At 43.4% G+C, this 27,184-nt stretch overlaps 1 long non-coding RNA gene across 1 annotated transcript; it reads left to right on the forward strand.

Annotated features, from left to right (window-relative positions):
- The first annotated feature begins 2,043 nt into the window (after positions 1-2,043).
- On the forward strand, positions 2,044-22,773 carry LOC134732723 (uncharacterized). Its single transcript, XR_010116182.1, has 3 exons — positions 2,044-2,105; positions 20,711-20,767; positions 22,647-22,773. It is a non-coding gene; the product is annotated as an uncharacterized lncRNA (long non-coding RNA).
- The last annotated feature ends 4,411 nt before the right edge of the window (positions 22,774-27,184 follow it).

The following is a 27,184-nucleotide window of genomic DNA, read 5'->3' on the forward strand; positions in this document are numbered from 1 at the left end:
AGGTCTAGACTTCAGTTTGTTCAACTGAAAAACGCCATAGATCCGTATATTAGTTTCCTAGGGCTTTCATAACAAAGTACCACCATCTGGGTGGCTTAAATAGAAGAAGTGTATTGTCCCACAGTTCCAGAAGCCAGAAGTCCAAAATCAAGATATTGGTTCCAAAGCAGGATTGGATCCTTCTGAGGGCTCTGAGGCGGGATCTGTTCCAGGCCTCTCCGAGCTTCTGGTAGCTGCATGCATTCCTTGGCTCTGTCTTCACATCATCTTTCCTCTGTATGTGCCTGGCTCTGTGCCCAAACTCCTTTTCATAAGCATGCAGCCTTGTTGAATTAGGACCCACCCTAATGACCTCACTGTAATGCAATCATCCTCAAAGGATCTGTGACATAACAAGAAATACAGATTTGATCCCTGCCCTTGTTTTTTGACACAGAGCTCCTAAAATTCTTGTAATTTCCTGAGTGATAGCAGTGATAGGAGCATCTTTGTTATATTTGGTCTTGGAGCTGTAAACTGAAAATCAAATCCTAAGCCCCTCCACCAACTAAACAGACCCCCTCTTGGCCAATGGGACCCCAGAGAAACCTTAAAAACTGAGTTCCTGGCCATGACGGGATTAGGAGGTCAGACACGCCTTGTTACAGTTCCTTGTTTTGCAGGTTAGGCACAACTGACCAGCGTTAATGTTAAAATAGAGATCATAAGACCAGTAGAACAAACTCTGTGACACTAAGATACCAAATCATAAATAGGACCTATGGTCACGCCAGGCAAGGGTTAAGTCATGACCCAGAGCAGTGGCTCATGCCTGTAATCCCAGCACTTTGGGAGTCCAAGTGGGTGGATCACCTAAGCCCAGGAGTTCTAGACCAGCCTGGGCAATATGGCAAAACCTCACCTCTACAAAAAATACAAAAAAAATATGAGCCAGATGTGGTGGTGTGTGCTTGGGGTCCCACCCACTCAGGAGGCTGAGGCAGGAGGATCACTTGAGCCCAGGAGGCTGTGGCTGCAGAGTCATGATTGTGCCACCACACTGCAGGGTGGGTGTCAGAGGGAGACCTTGTCTCAAAGAAAAAAAAGTCGTGCACCTCTATACTTAAGGAATAAACTATATTCTAATTGGCACAAGGTTTTCTTTTTCTCTAGTAGTGAAACAAACACTGGCTTCAAGATAAGCAATATTAAAACAATTTGTAGCTCACCACGAGAAGCTGACTGACTCCCCTGTTCCACAAGCCATAACTACAGCTTTGATTAGACAAGAGACTGATTTCAATCACTTTCTCCTGGTAAGAAGACCACTGGCCAAGACCTGGCTGTGGCCAATATGTAGAGGCTGAGAACTGAAGTGCCGTCACTTCCTGAAAACACCTCTTAACTTATAGGGCCTAATTGCAGTACATTTACATGTTAAGTCTCCACTTCAAAGTGAACACGGTTTGTATGTAACATGCATGTTTGTTCAATACTCATACCTCAGGACCACCTTCATGAATAGTCACAGCTCCTCCTGTAACCCACTGAGTATGTGTGTGTGTTTAGCACCTTTTCAGCTAAAGCTCCAACCTCAACCTTCTCCTTCAATGCCTGTCTCTGACTTTTGCTGGAAGCACACTTCCCAGCCTGCGGGATGGCCACCTTACAGGCTATAACTATTTACAATAAATAAAGTTTCCTTTTCCAAATATATAAATTTTGTTATTTTTAAAGTTAACAGCCCTAGAGGATGGGGTTCAATGAGCTTCTGGGTTGGTAAACACATCTCTGTGCCAGCGGGTGGCTCACCCAAAACTCCACAGGGACAGAAGCGCCCCTGTGTTTGGAACCCCTCAGAACCCTGCCCTATGTACTTTTTCATCTGACCACTAATTTGTATTCTTTATGATTTCCTTCATAATAGACCAGTAATAGTGTGTCCGGAATTGGTGGGTTCTTGGTCTCGCTGACTTCAAGAATGAAGCCGCGGACCCTCGCAGTGAGTGTTACAGCTCTCTTAAGGTGGCGCGTCGGGAGTTTGTTCCTTCTGATGTTCGGAGTTTCTTCCTTCTGGTGGGTTCGTGGTCTCGCTGGCTTCAGGAGTGAAGCTGCAGACGTTCAAGGTGAGTGTTACAGCTCTTAAGGCATACCTCCCCGTGGGCTCGTGGTCTCGCTGGCTTCAGGAGTGAAGCTGCAGACTTGTGCGGTGACTGTTACAGCTCGTAAAAGCAGTGTGGACCCAAAGAGTGAGCAGCAGCAAAATTTATTGCAAAGAGTGAAAGAACAAAGCTTCCACAGTGTGGAAGGGGACCCGAGCGGGTTGCCACTGCTGGCTCCGGTAGCCTGCTTTTATTCTCTTATCTGGCTCCACCCAGATTCTGCTGATTGGTAGAGCCGAGTGGTCTGTTTTGACAGGGTGCTGATTGGTGGGTTTACAATCCCTGAGCTAGACACAAAGGTTCTCCACGTCCCCACTAGATTAACTAGATACAGAGTGTGGACACAAAGGTTCCCCAAGGCCCCACTAGAGTAGCTAGATACAGAATGTTGATTGGTGCATTCATAAAACCTGAGCTAGACACAGGGTGCTGATTGGTGTGTTTACAAACCTTGAGCTAGATACAGAGTGCCGATTGGTGTATTTACAATCCCTGAGCTAGACATAAAGGTTCTCCAAGGCCCCACCAGAGTAGCTAGATACAGTGTTGATTGGTGAATTCACAAACCTTGAGCTAGACACAGGGTGCTGATTGGTGTGTTTACAAACCTTGAGCTAGATACAGAGTGCTGATTGGTGTATTTACAATCCCTGAGCTAGACATAAAGGTTCTCCACCTCCCCACCAGACTCAGGAGCCCAGCTGGCTTCATTCACCCAGTGGATCCCGCACCGTGGCTGCAGGTGGAGCTGCCTGCCAGTCCCGAGCCGTGCGCCCGCACTCCTCAGCCCTTGGGTGGTAGATGGGACTGGGCTCCGTGGAGCAGGGGGTGGCGCTCGTCGGGGAGGCTGGGGCCGCACAGGAGCCCATGGAGTGGGTGGGAGGCTCAGGCATGGTGGCTGCAGGTCCCGAGCCCTGCCCCGTGGGAAGGCAGCTGAGACCCGGTGAGAAATCGAGCACAGCGCCGGTGGGCCGGCACTGCTGGGAGACCCAGTACACCCTCCACAACCGCTGGCCCGGGTGCTAAGCCCCTCATTGCCTGGGGCCAGGAGGGCCGGCCGGCTGCTCCGAGTGTGGGGACCGCCAAGCCCACGCCCACCCGGAACTCCAGCTGGCCTGCAAGCGCCACGCGCAGCCCTGGTTCCCGCTCGCGCCTCTCCCTCCACACCGCCCTGCAAGCTGAGAGAGCCGGCTCTGGCCTTGGCCAGCCAAGAAAGGGGCTCCCACAGTGCAGCAGTGGGCTGAAGGGCTCCTCAAGTGCCGCCAAAGTGGGAGCCCAGGCAGAGGAGGCGCTGAGAGCGAGCGAGGGCTGTGAGGACTGCCAGCACGCTGTCACCTCTCAAAAGTAAGCAAAGTATTTCTCTGAATTTCGTGAGTTGTTATGGCGAATTATTATACCTGAGGTGGAGGGATCCTGGGAGCCCCTGATTTGCAGCCAAGTCATATAGAAGTGTGGGTAAACTGGGAGTCCACTATTTGCAATTAGTGTCTAAAGTGAGGAGCAGTCTTGCGGGACAGAGCCCTTAATCTGTGAGGTCTGGGCTGACTCTGGGTAGTTGGTGTCAGAGTGGAATTAAATTAGAGGGCACCCAGGTGTCTTCATAGAATTAGCGAATGTCTTAGTGTGAAAATCACACAGATTTTGTGTCAGAAGTGTTGTGAGTGCTCTATTTCAAAATAAGGTCACATTCACAGGTACTGGGGATTAGAAATGGAACAGCTTTTTGGAGGACACCATTGAACCCACAGCAATGCCCATCTCTCAGAGTTGTGAATATCACATGGCATGCATCGGCATGGGTTGGAAAACAAGGCACTGTGGGAGGGTGGAGAATTGCGCATCATGTGTGCTGGTGCATTGATGGAACAGAACACAACAGCCTGAAGAAGTAGAATGTGAAAGAGGGGCACTGGATCCTGATTCTGTCATGGACATTGCCACCAGCTGGTGACTGGGCAGCCACTTTCTTGCTTTTGTCTCAATCACCATGAAACTATAATAACCTCAACTGGCCTCTCTCTGCCTAGTTTCTGATACTGTTGGATGTTCTGGGCCAGCCATTTGGAATTTCACAGAAACTTTCCTTCCCCCAGGTTTTCTGACTTTAGGCCTGACCTTAGCCGAGTGGGCTGTTGCTGAGGTCTGAGTATCAAAATGTACAATGGTGGTAATCAAAGTAACAAGCTTATAACAATAAAGCCAATTGGACCACTTTTAGAAAGGTCTGAGATATTATTTGTCTAGCTGATGAGAGGATTAGCTTGAGCAGAAAAGGTTTCTGTGGAGCAAAGCAGTTGATTAACTTGGATGCTAGAGAATTCTCTGTAGTGTGAACTCTGTTTGTTGTGGGAAAAACCTTGAGTAAACAAGCAGTGAAAATGTAGGACAAGCAATTTTATCTTTTATTCCTAGAGAAGGGGTCCTAGTTCTTGTTCAGTTTCTTTAATTGCTTTATGAGGAAGATTGTTTCTTGAGAGTGAAATGTTTTAAATATTGCCTAGATTTAAAATTGGTTAAGGAGGTCAGCACTGCCTGACCCAGCTTAAATTTCCAAAGGGCCAATCACAAGTATATTGCACGTAGACTCAGCTGGCTGCAAGGCGGAGATTTTATTTTCAAGATGACAGTTTCATTTCAGTTCATTTCACCCACACTTGGAAGGGGAGAGAGCTTCCTATGAAATTAACTGAGCACCATTTCTTATTTCATCTTTGCTTTTCTAATTAAGGATTCAGGTTTGTGGCTGCCTTTCCAGCCAGGTTCATGTAGAACTGGCAGACTCAGCTGTTCAGAAATAGAACTTCAGCTTTGAAGTTCAATATTTCTTGGTTCATGTCCAGGTTCTGCTGCTTACAAGTGCTGTGGCTTTGGGTACTTAATCTCTGGATTCAACTGTAAGATAGGAAAAATAATTACATAAAATAGCAAGTTCTAATTGACCTGTGGGGTAAGGTGCCCAATAAATTTGTAGTTTCTGTTTTTCCCATTATGGAACCTTCTTCCCAGGATTCTGCTCTTCCAGATGAAACTTGAACCTGCTAATTTAGCCATTTAGCTATGTATCTATCCATGTATGTATGTATATATGTATGTATGTATGTATCTATCATTCATGTATCTATCTATCTATCTATCTATCTATCTATCTATCTATCTATCTCTCTATCTATCTCTGTCCTTCCATGCATCCATTCATATTTTGATCATTCCTTCTTCCTTTTTCCTATCACCCAAACTTATTCTTCCTGTATTCTGCCCCATTAGAGGCTCTTTGTATATCTGAAACTTACCTAGTAAACTAATTCATGGGAATGTTTAAAGGCTTAGAGAATAAAACATTTTAAAGCTAGAAAGAGCTTTAGAATTTTAGTTCCAATATCTTAATTTACTTATGAAGACGGTGGAGTAATCTGGGCAATGGTTCATGATTTAGTGGGAATGTCATACTAATTTGTGTAGGTTTCCCAGCCCTCAAATGCAGTGAAACTAAACAGATGAAACATTTTCCCATACTTGTATTTTACCATGAGGAAAGATGATGGTGATTATGATGATGGTGGTGATTATGTTGATGACAACAACAGGCATTCTTTTTAGCCTTTCTCCTGTGCCCAATACTACACTCATATAGTACCTCATTTAATCCTCCAAAAATCCTCTTTGAGGCATATATTGTGATTTTATAGATGAGGAAACTGAGATTTAGAGAGGTTAAGTAATTTGCCTAAGGTAATACAGCTGGGAAGTGGAGGAGCCAAGATTTGGATATTACTTTGAATTTAAAAATTCACATTTAAGCTCTTAATCTCTATCCTCTTCTGCTGGCATAGTCAGGCCAGAGAGTGGTGATGATGATGATGACAATGATATCACTGAATGTTTATTGAGAATTTACTGTATACTAAGCACACAGTAAATTAACACATATGATCATGCATTAACACACTTAATCATCACACCAACCCAATAAGGTCAACGCCTTTATTGTCCCATTTTTTGAATATGGATATGGAGGCAAAGAAAGGAAGTTAAGGATCTTGCCCCACAGCTAGAGATGGTAGATTTGAATTCCAGCCCAGGTGTTGTGTTCTCAGTGTCCTTACTCCAAACCACTGCTCAGGGCAGTTTGTTTTGCAAAGGCAGGGAGTGTGGCAGACGGGGGTATGAAGTGGGCAGCAAGGTTGTCTGCATTTCGGGTTGCACACAGGAATGCACCATGCATATATCCAGCTAATGAAATTATGTACACAAAGGTATTTTGTGAAGTCTAAATCACAATCATGGTTACTATTACCTATTCTTAGCCTTGCCTAGGACATGGCCAACAACAGCTCTGTTTTACCAGTGAGGTCTGAGTCAGGAGGACTTAGTGTTGAGGACTTAGTGTTCGTCCCTGGGATGAGAATCCCATCCTTTGAGAGCTCATAACCAGAACAGTTTGGAACGAGGGCAATCTCTGTGGCCCAAGTGTCCAGAGAGAGCCAGGGAGACAATGTGATTGGGTGAAGATTAAACTATAGGAATAGTATTGACTTCTTACAAAAACAATATGGCCACTTACATTATTTTTGACACACAATCAGTTCTTTTTTAACTTTTTCAATGTTTCAAAGCAAGGATATTGGGATAATCACTTTCTTCATAATTCTACCAGAAGCCGAGTGGCAAATAACAACCCATTTGCTCTCTAGCCTCAGAACTGAGGAGTCATGGAATCTGGTGTTAAAGGGTGAGCTCTGGACACATCAGAGGAGCCACTTACTATTCAGCAATTATTAGTACAAACTGTATTGATCAGGATCTATTGGGAAAACTGAAACATCAGTCATTTCAAAGTGGAGAATTATTACAAGGAATAGTTACACAGGTTGATGGACTGAAAGGCTTAAGCAGCACACTAAGATAACACCCAGCTGCTACTGCAGTATGCTGCTACACTGCTAGTGGCTGGAGCAACAAGAAAGAGAGAATGTGGTTCTCAGAACCTAGTGCTGCCAATTCCAATACAGAGGCCACCAGCCCCACGTGGCCACTGAGAACCTGAAAAGCAGCCAGCCTGAATAGGGAAGTGCTGCTGTAAGTGTGAAATGCACACTGGTTTCAAAGTCCTAGTGTGTAAAAAAGCAATGTAAAATATTTCATTAAAAGTTTTAAATATTAATTACATGTTGGAATAATATTTTGGATGAGTTGAATTAAGTAAAATTTATGGTTAAAATTAATTTCCTCTGTTTCTTTGTGCCTTTTGAAAAATGGCTACTAGAAAACTTAAAATTACGTAGGTGACTTCCATTTGTAGCTCTCATTATACTTCTGTTGGACAGCACTAACTTAAATGCCTGGAGCAGAGGCCCATGTTGCAGAAACCCAGACCTCCAAGGAATTGTGTGGGATGGCTGGTGCTTGAATCTCAGTGACGGGGAGTAACTGTGCTAATTTGGGGGCGTGTGGAAAAACCACAAATGGGAATCACTACTCTATCAGGGTAAAGAACTTGCCTGGGTGACAGTGATGAAGAGGAAAGACACAGGAAGGTATGTGTCCTTTCTTTCTCCTCTACATTTCAGACTGTCTCTGCAATGCTTCCTATTAACAGAACCCAACAGGGAATCAGATGGCAAAAGAGAAATGTTTGCAGAGTTCCAGCATCTGCCTCACGACCAGTGTAAGAAAGGGTGGGCTTGGCATTAAGAGTCAGTGGTTTAATAACCAGCATGACTGGCATTGCAAAAACTACTTATTTCTCAAGAAAGCCGGAATTCTAGATTGCTTTTTAATGTGAAATTTTCCTAGTTCTAACTGATAACTAAATATTTTCTTAAAAATTATACAGTCTAAAGAAAGTAATCTGTAGGTTCCGTTTCTTGTTGGTAATGATCTGGGGACCATGGTCTAGATGTCTCAAGATCTCATCCAGCTCTGACTTCTATGTTTCTATGAGCATTTGATATGTGGGTAATAAAAAAATTGAAGTTCCCTGGGGAGAGAGCACTGTGGGCTGTAGTCTAGGAAGACTTCCTGGAGGAGGAGAGGCCTGGGGTGAGTTCTTGGATATTCTTTCCAGTAAGCATGCCCTTATCCAATGCCCTCAGTCCATCACTGGCAGCTTTTTCCTTTGCTTGCCCCCATGTGTCTGCAAATACTGGTCTGAGAGTGCCAGCATTGTTTATAATCAAAGGTGGGGTTTGCCTGGGTCAAAAGCCGAGTTTGTTTAGACCCAAATAAGGCATCCCATTGACAGCCTCTCCAGAGTACCTTGGAGGCAAGTCAGGACTTTCAGATGCGGGTGGTTGGGGGGGTGGGGGGTGGGATCTTGAAACTGCTCAGGAAAAATTACTCTTTGTTGAGTTTTTTGTTGTTGTTGATATGAAAAGGAGGTGAATATCAAAAGTATACTCTTTCCATTTCTAAATGTTGATGTTTGTTTAGTGATAAGGAAAGAATAAGATCATGTAATAAATCTTTCAGAAATTAAAATGCTAATGCCAGTCTTTAAAGTTTGATAAGGAAGAACCTTTAAGTATGCTTGTGAAAATCTAATATGGAATTATTACTGGCATTTTAAAACTCTTTAAAAAATTTCAGCCTGGATTGCAATGTATTCCAGGCCAAGCCCTTCTCTAGGGAAGAAACAATGGGTATGCAACTGTTTACAGGAGAAAGTTGGTGCGGATACACTGATGAATTCCCATCTGACTTTAGTTCTTGAATCTTGCAAGAGCCCTTCTCTTGGCTGTTCACTCCATCCAGCCATCTCCATTGGAGCCCACTTAAGGAACTTTTCCAACTTCAGAACTTACAGTTTACAAAATCACTGCAGCCCCTAATGTCCTGGGACTTTCAAACTTCTGTTTGTGTTTTACTTTGTGCCCTGTGGCTACATAGCTGGTTGGAGGCTACTTCTAGGAAGAGCTCACAATGGAGTCTGTACAGGCTTGACATTCACTAGACCTTGCACTGTTAGACACTTTGCTTTGGAATCAGGTGCTAAGACTAGTGATATGGAGATGCAGTCAGGCCTATTGCCTGTGCTTCGGCTGTGGACAATGCATCAGCATAGGAGCCAAAGGTGACTGACCCTGAAGAGTGGCTGTGGGATGGCCAGCCACCTGCTGGGTGGCCTGGAGTGAACTCTAGCTAACAGAGGTGCTCCATGCTGAGTGGTGGCAATGTCAACCATCCAATTCCTATCTTAGCAGAAATATAAATTTATGATGAATAAAGAGAAGGTACCTCATTCCAGATGTCTTTCTGTAGCAATGATGAGTTATTTCTTTGATTTTTCTGTTGACCTGCTGTGTACTCCAGTGTCAAAAGAGCTGCAACTCAATGGTATAGTTGGTTTGTTCTTTCATTCAAGTGTTTATGAAGATGCCTAATATGGGGCAATCACTTTACTGGAGTCTGGGGATACAGCTATCCACAAAACAGTCTTTGCTATCATGGAACATACTCGCTACCATTGGGAAAGGAAGATAGTAAAAACACAACTACAAGGTAGTATGTAAGTTCTGTGATGGAGATAAGTACATGGTAATATGGAAGCACAGAGAAGGGGTCACTAGCCTGGTGTAAGGGTGTTAGGGAAGCTTCTAGAGGAAGTGTGGTATAAACCAAGAATTGAGCGATGTATAGAAGTTAGCCACAGAAAGGGGGGGCTTTCTATGCTACCCAGACATCTTTGCAAGAAGCCTCCAATTCCAAAGGTCATCTGTGCATGACTTTGGATCCCTGAGCAGTTTTACTCTAATTGACCAGCTCAGAGTTTGTAGGTTAGTGGCGTTAGGAGATAAGTCCTTGGTCTAAGGAAACTGATCCAGGCTTCTCACCATATCTCCAGCCCACACGTTAGACGTGACTGAAACATGTAATGAAGCATCCAGGGGCAGTCACCATACAGAAGTCAGAAAAAAACAATGGATAGCTCGGGCCCCTCACTGACCCCTGTAAATGGAAGTTCTGAACAGAATTAGATAGCCCAGTATAGAAAATAATGTGGCATGCTCTCTGAAATGTAACAGCTCTATTTCTGTACTAACCCTCCCCTTAACTAGCCAAGAATTTTGCTCTAAGGGACGAGATAAACCACAAATTTAATTCTATTCAATTCTTCATCTTATATCAAGAGTTAGTGTAAAACTCATCTCCTTTCCAGCCAGAAGAACTATCTCTTTCTCTCTGTGTTTCCATAGCACACATTCTGTGTTCTTTAATATCATAGCCTTTAATCTGTGTTCTGCTTGGGAAGTGAGGAGGTGACTTATGGATGGCTTTGAAACTCTCAGTAGATTGAGTGCTTCTGGAAGGCAAGACCTATTTTTTTTCTTAAGGTCTTGCACGTAGTAGGAGTTCTAAAAATAATTTTTGAAATGAATTGCTGAGAGACTTGAAGTATAGTCACCATCTTCTGGACAGATAACTTGGCTTACGAGCACTTTTCATGCTTACTTGTTTTTAGTTGGGAATGTATCTGCAGGTGAAGGGAATACTGGAAAGAATGCAAACTTTTAAAGGGTTCAACACATATTTTTTCTCAAAACTTTTCTGGAAACCTGCATGACATCTATTGCAAAAAATATTAGGGTTCGAGAGAGTTAAACTCTATGCTGTTACCTGTGTCTCATGCTGTGATGCTGTCAAAGGGCTACTTTCCTGGGTCAGCATCTTAGGTGACTCTTATAAGAAGAGGACAAGAGCTATTACAGTGGAGCCTGGAAAAGAGCATGCACTCAATACTCAATGTTAGTTAAGTCCTTATTCTCATATCCCAAGTCTGGAGAATTATACTTATAGGTGAACTCCCTTTACAAAATACACATGCTTTCCAGGCTTTCTGGCTGCTCCTATTCTCCATTCATCCCCGATACCACAGGCTCTGAAATTTCACCATTAATTACTGATTCCTTTGTAATTAACAGAGCCCTGTATTAAGAGACAGGTTCCCTCTCCTGCTGGGAGCAACGATTCAGCTCCGATGAATGAATCTCAACAATCATTTTTTGTTGTTGTTGTCAATATGAGGGCTTTGGCCTTAGAGGACACAGAAGGAGTATGTTGCCTTGAAATACATCATGGTATTGGAAATTCAAGTCTCAGTTCAAAGAAAGTTGGTTTTCCTGGGAGCTGATTTGTTTTTATTTTTGGGCCCTAGTGTTGGTAGGGGGTGGGTAATAGAATCCACCAAGATAGTGCTCCTGACCGCACTCTACCCTCCTGGATTAGTCTGTTCTCATGCTGCTAATAAAGACATACCCAAGACTGGGTAATTTACAAAGGAAAGAGGTTTAATGGACTCACAGTTCCACATGGCTGGGGAGGCCTCACAATCATGGTGGAAGGCAAAGGAGAAGCAAAGTCATGTCTTACAAGGCAGCAGGCAAGAGAGAGCTAGCACAGGGGCACTCTCATTTATAAAAGCATCAGATTTCCTGAGAGTTATTCATTATCATGAGAACAGCATGGGAAAAACCCTTATGAGTCAATCACCTCCCACCAGATCCCTCCTGTGACAAGTAGGAATTATGGGAGCTACAATTCGAAATTTGGGTGGGGACACAGCCAAACCATATCACTTCCTGTCTGGGCAAAGGAGTGACTTACTGGATCAACGAACTTGAGAAGGGAAAGTGAGTGCAGCCTCTTCCCAACTCATTGCTCTTATGAAGGCAGCACGGTTTCCCTTTGGTTTGCTATCATATGGCAAAGTAGGCCTCTCTGACAAGTCTTCAGGGCTGCAGGGTCACCTCTGACTGGCTGGCTAAGTCTCTCCAATTCAGTTTAGGAGGGCTTCCTTCCTGCATATATCAGCCATATTTTCCATATCAGCATTGTCAGTAGCACTATGATATTTGAATATTTACGTAACCCAACTCATATTCAACTTAAATTGATACAAAATTTTCTCAGCAAAGTGGCTTCTTTTATTGATTAGAATCCTTCTCACTCTAACATATAAAAATCACAATTCATGATTCACTCTTTGCCTTGATCATCAGGAAATTTTCAACCCAAAACATAAGATGGTTAACAAGTGTAATGCTACACAGCAAAATATAAACAAAATACAAAGGGTCTTTGGTATAATTTTTGTTTTCTTTTTTTTTTTAGATAGAGCCAGTGAAGTCCTTTGGCCAGGCATGAATAAAAGAACGGTCTTTATTTCTTCTTGTCCCAATTTCTCTTCATTTTTCACTCAGGTTCTGCTGAGTCTCACAGGTCTGTCTCTTATTACTTTTATCCCGGGTTAGCCACCAGCATATGTGCTTTTCTTTGATGATTGACATAATGTGAAATTACAGACAAAAATCTTGATTTCTGCATACTATTGTTTAAAAATCCAATTTTAAATACAGACACTCAATGAAAAGCATTTCTGAAAAGGCATTGCTCTAGGCAAGGGTTCCCTCTGTTTTGTGATAGTACGGTTCGTCTCTGTCTCTGTGAAGGTTCTACCTCTGCCATTCTTCCTTTTGATTCTAGTTAACACTGTGTTTATTTTCCACTCCTCCACAATAAGAGCTGAGGAGTGGGAAAGCAACCCTTCCATTGGGGTGTGATCTGCAAATGGATTCCTCCTTTGAACAGAAACTCAGAAGTGACTACAACAGCTGTACAAATGATTAAACATGCTTTTCCCTCTCCCAAACACAGCAGCTGGAGTTTTATTGTTTAACCAATTCATGCCCATTGTTAGAGAGTTTACAGTTTCACCTCCCCAAGCCTCAGGTTTTTCTTCCAGGAGGGACCAAATATAGATTCTCTGGCCTCTGAGTCCTTTATTTTTCATTGCTTCCTTTCTAAGTGAATCAGGTATCCATGGAAACAACTGAAGATTAATACTCAAAATAGACAATCATTCATTTCTCTCTGAACCATACAGCAAAAATAAAGATTGTTTTAGCCACAATTTGAATTCTTGCAACCAATTATGAAGTTCAGTTGCACGATATAGGTAGAAAAGAAGAGGCTATCCCCCTAAACATTTTTTAAAAAAATATCTGAATGTAAAAATCACAGAAGGCCAGAAATAGTATGTTTATCATAGGTAGAAGCATCAGCTTTCATGAACACTGGATCTGGTCACTTAATGAAACCTTTTAAAATTAGGTCCTGTTTGACTTCAATGGAACTGAGGTGCCAACTGTATTTTTGTGCTAGTGGTGACCCAGCTTGCCAAAGCTGCCCTACTGTGACCTGGGCCCTGTACCTACAGCAGTTGTAGGTAGGTTCTAGCCTGCTATCTTGTTTGCATTCTTTGTGAACCACCTCATCATCTAATATCATCTCACTTATTTATCTTCTTTTTCCCCCAACTACATTCCCTGGGAGCAATATTCCGAATGGTCTATCTGGATCACAAGCTATTTTTTTGGCTATAGGAGAGCAGAACAGCTGATCTCCCCAAGGGAAATAGACTGTTGTCTAGTAGAAGAATAGGGAATGGATACTGCAAGGTTGGAAGACAATCCATGTCAGTGACCAGGTTCACATGAGATAGCATGTGCAGATGTGGAAAGACAGCACAGAGCCATGAGACAGGGAGGTATATGGTTGGCAGAAGTAGTGGGGACTGCATTAGAATTCCTCAGGCTGTAAAACTGGGAGTTTGAGCCTAGGTAGATGACTGCACCTGACATTTAAGAATTGGTAGATGGCTGTTGTTAGACATTGTATTGTTTTGACTACCAGTGGGACTGAACATTTGTCGTCTATTTATTCATGATTTACAGTTCTATAATTTTTTAATGTTCCTTGTCTACTTTCTCTTATAGTTATAATTTTTTCCAATAAAGCAATGTTTTTTATTTTAATAACAATGATAACTATTTGCTTGGTAGATTTGTGATAATTCTCCGAGTTAATAATTTTCTTTTAGTTTTGATGTTACAAACAAGCTTTAAATTTTTACAAAATAAAATTGCATTAGTCCATTCTCACACTGCTAATAAAGACATACCTGAGACTGGGTGATTTATAAAGGAAAGAGGTTTAATTGGCTCACAGTTTAGCATGGCTAGGGAGGCCTCAGGAAAGTTACAATCATGGCAGAAGGGGAAGCAAACACGTCTTTCTTCACATGGCAGCAGGATAGAGAAGTGCTGATTGAAGTGAGGGAAAGAACAGCATGAGGGTAACCACCTTCATGATTCAATTACCTCTCACCAGGTCCTTCCCATGACATGTGGGGATTATGGGAACTAAAATTCAAAATCATATTTGGGTGGGGACACAGCCAAACCATATCAAAAATTAAATAATCTTTTTCATGAAATTTTAATCTATTGCTTTTATACTTGACAAGTCAGTCTACAATCTCAGACAAGAAAGATAATACAACTATATTTTCTTCTTATTTTGTACTTCTGTTTTACAGATTTAGCTCCATGTTCTAGCTGAAATTTATTTATTTTCTCTTCTGAGTGCTGAGAATTTACAATTATGTCCTCCTCCCATAGTTAGCTAATTGTGTAGCTATCATTAATCAAATAATTCTTTCTCTCCTTTAGATTTGTGATGCCATTATATCATAAACAAAATCTTTACACATACTAGAGTTTGTTTTTAAGCTATCTATTCTGATTCAACAATCTATCAGTTGTCATAAGTACAATATTTTTTGAATTACTGATGCTTTATAATGCATTTAAATAAAGAAAAACTGCTCTTCACCAATTGCTCTTATTTTTTAAAAGACTCCTTAGCAATTCTGCTTGATTGTGTTTCTTAAAGAAATGTCAAATGATATTTGGGACAAAATAATTTTGGGATTTTGATTGAATATTTCTGTTAATTCAAGATAAATATACATCTTTTTAGCAACATAATCATAATAGTACTTGGTGTTTATTGAATACTTCTGATGTCTCAAAAGTGCAACATAAATATCATTTAATTTCCAAAATAACCTTATGGAATAGGTTCTTTTATGATATTCACTTAAAAAATGAGGCCAAGAGGAAAATTTCCAAAATCCACGTTGCTGATTAGAGGCATAAACTCAGGTCTGACTCTACTGCTTATGTATGAGAGCTCCTTCCAATTGTGTTCTTTTTCTCTATCATAGTAGATTTTTATCATTTTGCTTATATAGATTTTATACTTTTAAAATTAAAATTATTCCTACATATTTTATATATGCTCTTGCTTTCATTCGTTTTACTTCTCTATAGGTATTTTTGACAAACATGAAAGGTGCTAATTTATATATCGATAGTGTACCAGGCCAACTTGGGGACCTGTTGATAATGCTCTCAGTTGACTGTCTTGGATGTTCACCAGCAAAAAAATGATGTGTTAATATTGCTAAGGTGGCAAGTCTCCCCAAATTGATCTACAGATTCAATATAATCCTCATCAAAATTCTACTCTGAACACAGATGCATGAAGGAAATGAAATAATAGAAAGTAAAATGTAACAGTATATGATGGAAATAATTTACCACGATCAAGTAGAGTTTAACCTTGTAAAGTTAGGAAATAAATCAACAAAATAATTATTGTGACTAGTACAAAAGGGAAAAGTATACTTGATTATCTCCTTAGTTGGAAAATGGCATTTGCTAAAATTTAACTTCTGTCAGTGATTAAATAAAAAACATTAATTAGAACATTTAATTAATTTATTTTTATTTACTTATTTAATTAGAGATGGAGGTCTTCCTTCCTTAAGTTGCCCAGGGTGGTCTCAAACTCTTGCACTCAAGTGATCCCCCAGGCTGGACCCAGCCCTGGCCTCCCAAAGTGTCGGGATTACAGGCGTGAGCCACCATGCCCAGCCAGAACTTTTTAGAAGATAGTTTTCTTTACATATGATAAGATTGACAACATCATACTAAATGAATAAACACACTAGAATCAATTTTATTAAAACCAAGAATAATACAAAGATTCCTGTTACCACTGTCACTATTTAGCATAGTTTAACTTTTAGCCAGTGGATTAAATAGAGAAATAAAAACAAAAGATAACTCTATTGAAAAGGGAGTGAGAAAATCCTCAATATTTACAAATGAATTAATTATATTTTTTAAAAACTTCTATAGAATGGAATGAGAATTACTGAGAAAATTAATTATTAGAATTAATAAGAAAATTCAGTAAAATTGTTCAATGAAGACATCAGTGTACAGAAATGTAGCAATTACTAGAGCATAGAATGGAAAAAAATTCCATTGGTTTTAGAAGCAATGATTTCATTTTCCTTATTTTACAAATAGTATGTATATATTAATTATGTTTTTCTCTAGGAGAACTTTCAAAATGTTAAGGATTTAGGAGAACTTTCAAAATTTAGGAGAACTTTCAAAATTTTAAGTGGTTCATAGTTGGAAGTAAAGCACTCCTCAGCAAATGTAAAAGAACAGAAATTATAACAAACTGTCTCTCAGACCACAGTGCAATCAAACTAGAACTCAGAATTAAGCCACTCACTCAAAACTGGTCAACTACGTGGAAACTGAACAACCTGCTCCTGAATGACTACCGGGTAAATAATGAAATGAAGGCAGAAATAAAGATGTTCTTTGGAACCAACGAGAACAAAGAGACAACATACCAGAATCTCCGGGACACATTCAAAGCAGTGTGTAGAGGGAAATTTATAGCACTAAATGCCCACAAGAGAAAGCATGAAAGATCTAAAATTGACACCCTAACATCACAATTAAAAGAGCTAGAAAAGCAAGAGCAAACACATTCAAAAACTAGCAGAAGGCAAGAAATAACTAAGATCGGAGCAGAACTGAAGGAAATAGAGACACAAAAAACCCTTCAAAAGATTAATGAATCCAGGAGCTGGTTTTTTGAAAAGATCAACAAAATTGATAGACCGCTAGCAAGACTAATAAAGAAGAAAAGAGAGAAGAATCAAATAGACGCAATAAAAAATGATAAAGGGGATATCACCACCGATCCCACAGAAATACAAACTACCATCAGAGAATACTATAAACACCTCTACGCAAATAAACTAGAAAATCTAGAAGAAATGGATAAATTCCTCGATACGTACATCTTCCCAAGACTAAACCAGGAAGAAGTTGAATCTCTGAATAGACCAATAACAGGCTCTGAAATTGAGGCAATAATCAATAGCTTACCAATCAAAAAAAGTCCAGGACCAGATGGATTCACAGCCGAATTCTACCAAAGGTACAAAGAGGAGCTAGTACCATTCCTTCTGAAACTATTCCAATCAATAGAAAAAGAGGGAATCCTCCCTAACTCATTTTATGAGGCCGGCATCTTCCTAATACCAAAGCCTGGCAGAGACACAACCAAAAAAGAGAATTTTAGACCAATATCCTTGATGAACATTGATGCAGATATCCTCAATAAAATACTGGCAAACCGAATCCAACAGCACATCAAAAAGCTTATCCACCATGATCAAGTGGGCTTCATCCCTGGGACGCAAGGCTGGTTCAACGTACGCAAATCAATAAACGTAATCCAGCATATAAACAGAACCAAAGACAAAAACCACATGATTATCTCAATAGATGCAGAAAAGGCCTTTGACAAAATTCAACAACACTTCATGCTAAAAACTCTCAATAAATTAGGTATTGATGGGATGTATCTCAAAATAATAAGGGCTGTCTATGACAAACCCACAGCCAATATCATACTGAATGGGCAAAAACTGGAAGCATTCCCTTTGAAAACAGGCATAAGACAGGGATGCCCTCTCTCACCACTCCTATTCAACATAGTGCTGGAAGTTCTGGCCAGGGCAATCAGGCAGGAGAAGGAAATGGCATTCAATTAGGAAAAGAGGAAGTCCCTGTTTGCAGATGACATGATTGTATATCTAGAAAACCCCATCGTCTCAGCCCAAAATCTCCTCAAGCTGATAAGCAACTTCAGCAAAGTCTCAGGATACAAAATAAATGTACAAAAATCACAAGCGTTCTTATACACCAGTAACAGACAGAGAGCCAAATCACGAGTGAACTCCCGTTCACAATTGCTTCAAAGAGAATAAAATACCTAAGAAGCCAACTTACAAGGGATGTGAAGCACCTCTTCAAGGAGAACTACAAACCACTGCTCAGTGAAATAAAAGAGGATACAAACAAATGGAAGAACACTCCATGCTCATGGGTAGGAAGAATCAATATCGTGAAAATGGCCATACTGCCCAAGGTAGTTTATAGATTCAATGCCATCCCCATCAAGCTACCAATGACTTTCTTCACAGAATTGGAAAAAAACTAAAGTTCATATGGAACCAAAAAAGAGCCCACATCACCAAGTCGCTCCTAAGCCAAAAGAACAAAGCTGGAGGCATCACGCTACCTGACTTCAAACTATACTACGAGGCTACAGTAACCAAAACAGCATGGTACTGGTACCAAAACAGAGATATAGACCAATGGAACAGAATAGAGCCCTCAGAAATAATGCCACATATCTACAACTATCTGATCTTTGACAAACCTGACAAAAACAAGAAATGGGGAAAGGATTCCCTATTTAATAAATGGTTCTGGGAAAACTGGCTAGCCATATGTAGAAAGCTGAAACTGGATCCCTTCCTTACACCTTATACAAAAATTAATTGAAGCTGGATTAAAGACTTAAGTGGTAGACCTAAAACCATAAAAACCCTAGAAGAAAACCTAGGCAATACCATTCAGGACATAGGCATGGGCAAGGACTTCATGTCTAAAACACCAAAAGCAATGGCAACAAAAGCCAAAATTGACAAATGGGATCTAATTAAACTGAAGAGTTTCTGCACAGCGAAAGAAAATACCATCAGAGTGAACAGGCAACCTACAGAATGGGAGAAAATTTTTGCAACCTACTCATCTGACAAAGGGCTAATATCCAGAATCTACAATGATCTCAAACAAATTTACAAGAAAAAAAAAACCCATCAAAAAGTGGGTGAAGGATATGAACAGACACTTCTCAAAAGAAGACATTTATGCAGCCAAAAAAACACATGAAAAAATGCTCATCATCACTGGCCATCAGAGAAATGCAAATCAAAACCACAATGAGATACCATCTCACACCAGTTAGAATGACGATCATTAAAAAGTCAGGAAACAACAGGTGCTGGAGAGGATGTGGAGAAATAGGAACACTTTTACACTGTTGGTGAGACTGTAAACTAGTTCAACCATTGTGGAAGTCAGTGTGGCGATTCCTCAGGGATCTAGAACTAGAAATACCATTTGACCCAGCCATCCCATTACTGGGTATATACCCAAAGGATTATAAATCATGCTGCTCTAAAGACACATGCATACGTATGTTTATAGCGGCGCTATTCACAATAGCAAAGACTTGGAACCAACCTAAATGTCCAACAACGATAGACTGGATTAAGAAAATGTAGCACATATACACCATGGAATACTATGCAGCCATAAAAAATGACGAGTTCATGTCCTTTGTAGGGACATGGATGAAGCTGGAAACCATCATTCTCAGCAAACCATCGCAAGGACAAAAAACCAAAGACCGCATGTTCTCATTCATAGGTGGGAATTGAACAATGAGAACACATGGACACAAGAAGGGGAACATCACACACCGGGGACTGTTGTGGGGTGGGGAGAGGGGGGAGGGATAGCATTAGGAGATATACCTAATGCTAAATGATGAGTTAATGGCTGCAGCATACCAGCATGGCACATGTATACATATGTAACCAACCTGCACAGTGTGCACATGTACCCTAAAACTTAAAGTATAATAATAATAAAATTAAAAAAAAAACAAAATTTTAAGTGGTTAAGAATATTTTGTTCACATTTCTGTTAATTTTTTTTTATTCCATTGTTATCAAACTATGCAATCTATACAGTTACTGCAATGGTGAAATGTTTTAGGCCTTTCTTTGGCTCTATTATTTGGAAAGTTTTTGTACACATTACATTAAAATGTGGTATAATTCATGTATCTGAAGAAATATACATTTATTATTTCCATTTAATTAGTTACCTATTTAATTTTCCGTGTCCTTATTTTTTTTCTTGCTTAACATGTGAAAGATTGAAAGAATGAGTTACCATTAACAATTGTGCTTTAGTCAAATTCTTGAGTTCTAATAGTCTTTTGCTTTGTGTTTTGATACTGTGTTGCTTGGAACATAATGACACTGTTAGTCAATATAAAATTTAATATTTTTATTCTCTAATATTATCTGAATAAATTTTTTTTATTTATTTTGGTTTATATATAACTAATAAATAATTTCCATTCTTTTCATTTTAATCATTCTGCATTATGTTTTTTGCAGGCTTTTTAAATTGCTGAATATTGATCCTCTCTGCCTAGGTCTCTCTTTTGTGTTTTGCCTTTAAAAAAGAGGAATTTAAACCAGTAAAGTTTAACACAGTTCTTACTTTTTGACCTAGTTTCACTTGTCTAGTGTTTTATACATTTTATACATTTTTGAGACTTACTTTGTCTTTTATTATAAAAATAGTAATACTAATAATTCATAATATTAACTGATTTCTTGCCATGTGCCAAATGTTTTACGTATAATATTGTATTTAATTTGCAACACAACCCATTGAGCAGGAAATATTAACAGGTTTATTTTACAGATAAGGAAGGCAGCAAGGGACTGGAGAGGTGAAATAATTTGCTCAAGGTCGCAGCAGGTATGTACCAATATCAAGGTATGGAGCCAAGTCTTACCCCCTCCAAAGCTCAGGTGCTTAACCACAACTCCATATTGCCTTCCAAATATGTCTATTAGAAAAAATGGTTTCTGTTTAAAGGAAATAGTCTTTCTTAAGACTTATATTTTCTTAAAAAAATAGTCTTTCTGTTTAGAGGAAATCGGTTATTTTTCAGTTCCTAATTTTAATAATGTTTTTGTTTTCTTCTAGTGCTTTCATTTTTTAAGTCTCTAATTCATTTAAAAATTTACATGAGGGCTAAATTAAGGATGTAAGATAACTGTTTTGAAATCTACAACCAATTATTTAAACATTATTTAATTCCATCCCTTCCTCATATATGTAAAACACCCCAAATTGAGATATATAGGTAATTATATTTCTGAACTATTCCTTGATTTGTCTACTTTTGTGCCAAAGCCACACGATTTTATGGACTACTTTTGTATCTCTTGGGGTCAGGTCCTCTGCATTATTTTTATTTTCAAAATGTTCTGGAGTGTGCCTTCCAGTATTTGTTTTATTTATTTACTTTTAAAATTTATTGGGAAGGCTGTTTTATGGACAGTAGCTAGAAGTCATTTTAAACCGGAAGTCATTTTAAACCAGAAGATGTCCATGAACCTCTTTCTTAGGAATATTAAACAATAATCCATCTGGCTCTTTAAAATGTGCGTCCACTTTGTGCATATATTTGAAAGGGGGAATTAAGAATGTTCACGGTCTCTGTAACTAGCTAGATTAAATATGCTAGTGGAGACAATTTGCCCTCTTTGAAGAAATACTGTGTTCTTCCTTTAAGAAAAGCAGCCTGGGGATTATGTTACCTTGTTATCTGAGTTCTGCAGTGAGAGATAAGCAACGTTCTGACAATCTTGGGTGGTGGTAAAAGCGGGACCTACTGGTTGAGTTATAGAAACACCCACCTGAAGTTGCTTCCCCTGGCTGGCTCAGAGACAACAGTCCTCTTTGATTATTTGTAAAGAATCTCACAAAGTCCACTTGGCAAATGCAAACTCCCAAAATCCAGTTGCAGACGTAACTGGAGTGAAGTGAAAATAGCCACAGATGTTTTCAGTTGTTCTCTTGCCTTGTGCAAAACTGCAGGTGAGTCATTAAGACAGGCTGAATTAGCCTCTATTACAAAGGGAAGGGAGGTTTCCATTCAGCCAAATGGGATAATCCTTAGCTGTGCTAAGCAAGTTGAGTCACAGTGGAAAAAGCCATGATGTCAGAGGCAGGTGTGCACCTTATTTGCACCACCAGGACTCTGGTTCCTCAGGAGATGTTTTGGGTCTCACGGCTTCTGATGCTTGATTATTCCTCATTTGCCAACTTGTCAGCCTATTCCACTCACCTTGATCTTCCTTAGAATACAAGCTCGAAGCCATCATTGTAGCAGAGGAAGTACAGGCTACCCAGCCAGTCCCATCTAGGTTCCGATGTCAGCTCTATTACTTATTGGGCATCTTCCCGAATGTCTCTTCACCTCGGTTTTGTTACCTGTCCTATGATTATATTAATTACTCCCTCAGGCACAAGTGTGAGGATTAAAATCAACGTGTGCAAAGTACTTGGGATGCAAGAGATGCTGCCTAACGAGCTGTTAGGACTATGCACAACCTGTTTTGCTGCATGGATGGGCAGGTTTGCCTGGGACTAAGGAGTTTCCAGAGACCTGGGACTTTGGTGCTAAAACTGGGAGTCACAGGAAAACCCAATGGTTGGTCACCTTATTATGAGGAAACAATTGTAATGAATCTCATAGGCCCCTGCTTTTGGAATCCTTGTGATTTAGTGTGGAGATGGCAAATGGAAGAAACCCCCGCTCACAAGCTCTGCTGCTTTGCCATGGCAGGCGCTGCTGAGTTCACACCTTTCTTCCGTCTGAGTGAGTTGCTACCTCAGAAGCTTTCCCGAGCAGCTGGGCGGCGGCGGTGGCTACTGGGCGGTAGTGGTGCTGTTTGTCATCGGGCTCTTCGCGGCGGGAGCGTTCATCCTCTACAAGTTCAAAAGGCAAGGCCCTTGGCTGCCCTCATCTGCGGGGCTCTGACCATGGGGCCGTAGGCAACCAGGCCCAACTCACTCAGGCAGATCTAGAAAGGGCCCCAGCAGGGCCTCAGAAGGGAGTGGTGAGTTTGTGCCTGTGATGGGCTGCAGCGGGAGGTGCTTGCCTGGCTCTGTACCACCTGTGGGGTCCCTGGAAGAGACGGCCGCCACTCGCAACCCACTCCTCCATCTTCCCCAGGACATCCCAGCTATCATCCCATTCAGCCCCACCCACCTTACAGGGAGGACACTGCCCATCTGACAGATGAGGAAACCGGGCTCAGAGAGGTTAAGCGGTGTGCCCAAGGTCACACAGACGGCCAGCCTCAGAGCTGGGTCCTGACCCAGGCCCACCCACATCCCAGGCTTCCTCAGCCTCCCACCCATCCCCTTCCTCCCCTCTAGAGCACTTGAGAGCTGCTGAGCTTCCTGCCAGGCGCTCCCGTCGGGGAGGGCTCTGGGTGTCCCCATGAGGGAGCTGCTTGTGCCGAGGCTGGGGTGAGGTGGCAAGAACAGTGTTTGTTTATTGGGAGGGGCTTTCATACCTCTCTTTCCTTCTGAGCCTGTTCCCTGGCTGTGAAATGGGTTGATCCCCCGACGCTGGGACACGTCATGGCCACCCTGCAGGGGCTGGACAACCTGAAGTTCCCTGGACGCTAGACCTGGAATGAGCAAAGTGACCCAGCGGCATCACCAGACTCCTTCCCTGCAAACGCAGTTCCCAGATTTGGCCCTGTTGTTTCTAACCTGCCTGCTGTTTCAGCTCTGGGGGCCTCAGTCTCTCCATCGGGGTCACCCTTGAGGACCATCAAAGGCTACAGCTCACCCCTTCCTTTTGGCTTATTTGGAGCCTCGTGCCCTTCCCCGACACCAAGCCCCAGCCTTTCATGGGCCCTAGACTCCCCCAACCCCTCCTCCTGCTCCCAGTCCCACTGTTTTATGCACTGCAGGTCTTTCGAGTAGTAGTTTCATGTGTGCCCCCATCCACAGGCTGGCCCAGGCTCTGGGACACAGCATTAATTGTCTGGGAGCGCGTCCAGGAGCTCCTTACCTGCCCTGTTACTCAGTTCCACCCAAAAGGTTGGCCTGAGGCACTCAGAGCTGAACCGGAGAGTCTGGGAGGACTTCCCTGAGGAAGTGACTTTTGATGGAGATCCTGAAGGATGAATAGGAGTTTGTGGGGCAAAGAAGTAGAATAGGGTCTCAGAGAGGCACTGACTTCCCGACAGGTCTATCCAGGGGTTTCATAGGCACTGCAAATTCAAATCAAACTCAGCATCCTCTTCCCCCAAAGCTGGTGCTGCACAAATGACACTGTCCTCTACCAGGTGCCCAGGTTAGGAATCCCACCTTCTTCCCCTGTGCTCCCCCCTCCAGCCTATATCCCATGGCCACTGCAAGTGGAGTTTGTCACAGCAAGGAGGTGGCAGGGGCGGCCTTCGAGCCCAGGCTTTCAGGTCCTGAAACCAGGCACCCGACTGCCCTGGAAACAAAAGCAGCTTAAAGTTGGTGCTGACAAACCCCAGGGCTGTGACTCCAGTCTCTGGGAGCTTGAATGTATTGGGCATAGGCAGAAGTGCCCAATATACTTCGAGGCTCCATCTCACAGCAGAGCAATACCCCGTTTATCCCCAGAGGCCTGAGGCTTTAGCCTCTGGTGCGGCCTGCGCCCTCGGGAGCTCCTGGCTTGCTCATGGGCTGGGCTGGGCAGCACTGACAACCCAGTCGAAGCCCTCAGCCACATGTCCCTGGGGCCCGGCAGGGGCTTGGCCCTCATCTCTCAAGGCTCTAGACTGAGGGAGCAGGGCTGCTTTGAGCGTTTAAATCCAGTGGTAAAGTGTTGCAGCTTATAGGTGATATTGGCCACTTTCTGTCACCCTCAGACCTAGTCACAGGTCCCGCCCCACCCCACCCCATCCTGCCATCAAAATGTTTCCAGAGGGCTGGCAGTGTTCATCAACTGCATCTGAGAAAGCCTCCCTCTCCCACTGAGTCTCAGTCCCCTCATCTGTGAAATGGGACCCTGACCCTGGGTTTTGATTGGACTAAGTGGGGTGTCGTGCATGAAGGAGCCTGACCCAGGGCGGGTCCTGAGCCGGGTCCCAGTGAAGGCAACGGGGCTGTGCCCACCCTCTCCCTTTCTTCACTGGGAAATCAAGGACAGCACTCCCCCAGGATGCCTGGATGGGGCTCAGCAAGTGCCTCTCAGAGCTGGGCCGGCTCGTGCCTCCTGCGGAAATGTGTGCCCAGCCCAGTGGCAGGGTGGCCAGGCGTGGGGGGTGGGGAGGGGGAGAGGATATCATGCCTTCTCCCTGCCACATGCCCGCTCTTTGCTTCTCAGGGGAGATGACAGATACACAGTGATCACCCAATGTGTCAGGGCAGAGGGAATCCCAGGGCCGAGGGATCATGCAGGAGGGAGGGCTTCCTGGGGGAAGTGGCTCTGAGCAGAGATGGGGCAGGAGGCAAGATTTGGGGCTGGGGTAGGCACCTCTGGCGTGCTGTGGGCACCGTGCACCACACTCGGTGAGGCCAGGCGGCCAGCGGAAGGCTCCAGGGACAGGCAGCCTGGGAAGCCGCTCCAAGCTGAGCCGTCCTCGCCTCTGTCCAGCAGGAAACGGCCGGGCCAGGACCGTGTACGCCCAAATGCACAACTAGAAGGAGCAGGAGATGACCAGCCCTGTGAGTCACAGTGAGGACGTCCAGGGCGCTGTCCAGGGTGGGGAGTTTATAGATGATGATCTCGACTCGCAGACTCTAGGTAACGTCCGCCCCAAACCCACCCCACCCTCCCACGGGCCACCCCACTGGGCCACTGGGGCCAGCAAAACGCACAGGACCCTGGCCCAGCAGACCTTGCCAGCGGGTCAGTTGGGCCCAGTGTGTCCCCTCCATCTGATGAGGGGATGACGGAACCTGCCAGGGCTGCCCACAGAGATGAAATCTGAGACCTGTGGACGCTGAGGGCCCCATCCCTGGCAATGACCAAACAGCCCCCGACAGCCCCACCGAGGCAGGGAAAAGATGGGAAACACAGCTGGCTTTGAAAGTAATCCTGACTCGGGCCTCAGGACGTGGGAGGCCTTTCCCCCACAGCCGCTCCCTCAACACTCACAGTCCTCCCCTTCACTGCAGTGGTGATCTAGGGAGCACCCCACACATGGACCTGCAGCACTGCACTTTACAGTTTATGAAGCATTTCCGTTGATGGGATCTCCTTCGCTTCTGGTCCTGCCCAGCAAGGAGAAGACCAGTCATCTACAGCTGCATGACAAACCACCCACCTCAGCGGCGTAGCATGGTTTATGGCCATTTTCTCTTCTGGTGTCTGGGAGCTGACTGGGCTCAGCCGGGCTGCTCGCTCTCAGAGTCTCATGAGGCTGCAGTCAATGGCTGGTGCAGGAGTCATCTCAAAGCCTGCATCACTCAGATGGCCAGCAATTAATGCAGGCAGTCAGCTAACCCCTCACCTGGACCATCGACCGGGACACCTGCACATGGTCTCGCTGTGTGGCTTGGGCTTCCTCCCAGCATGGCGGCTGACTTTCAAGAGCATGTGGAGGGAGGTGGCCAGGCAGGAGCCACACCCCTTTCAGGGCCTGGCCTTGAAGTCATACCCTGTCACTTGTGTCTTGCCCTGTCCATGTTTGAGGGGAGGGGACACGGACTGCATCCTTCAGCTGCAGTCAGAGCGTGATGCCATCCAGCACAACAGGCACTATAGCTCTTCCTCTGGATAAGGGGGGAAACTGAGGCCCAGGAGGCTCTGAGACTTGCCAGAGGGCTGGGAGCCTGTGCTGCCAGAGCCGTGGCACCAGCCCTGCATGCCCTGTCGGGCAAAAGCAGCTGGCAGCCGGGCAGTGTGGGCACTTTCCATGCCTGTCTCAGCTCAGCAGCCGAGGAGGCAGGCTCTTCCCTAGGGCTGAGGACATGGAAATGCAGGGACATGGACTGTCCTTGCCCAAGGTCACAGCTAGTGGGGAATGGAGCTGGAACTCACATCTTGGCAGACCCCAGGGACCCGGCGTCTCCCCTATAGTTCCTGTTTTCTCTTAACACTCCCCATCTGGGCCTGATTTTATGGCGATGTCGGCACACACCTCTCACCGTTGCAGGGGGGTTCTGCCGTAGCTTCTGGAGCAGAGAACGGCATACATGAAGCCACAGAGGTCTCGGCACCAGCAGCTGCTGCCATTGCCGTTCTGATGATCCGGGGTGTAGTGTCACTCACACTCTGCATCTAGGACATCCTCAGAACGCGAGTGGCGGAAACCACTGTCCCCACTCTGCAGATTACTGAAAGTGAGGCTCAAAAAGGAGAAGTCGCTCACCCCGGCCCTAGTCAAC

Source organism: Symphalangus syndactylus, chromosome 16, assembly GCF_028878055.3.
Source record: "Symphalangus syndactylus isolate Jambi chromosome 16, NHGRI_mSymSyn1-v2.1_pri, whole genome shotgun sequence".
Lineage (NCBI taxonomy): Eukaryota > Metazoa > Chordata > Mammalia > Primates > Hylobatidae > Symphalangus > Symphalangus syndactylus.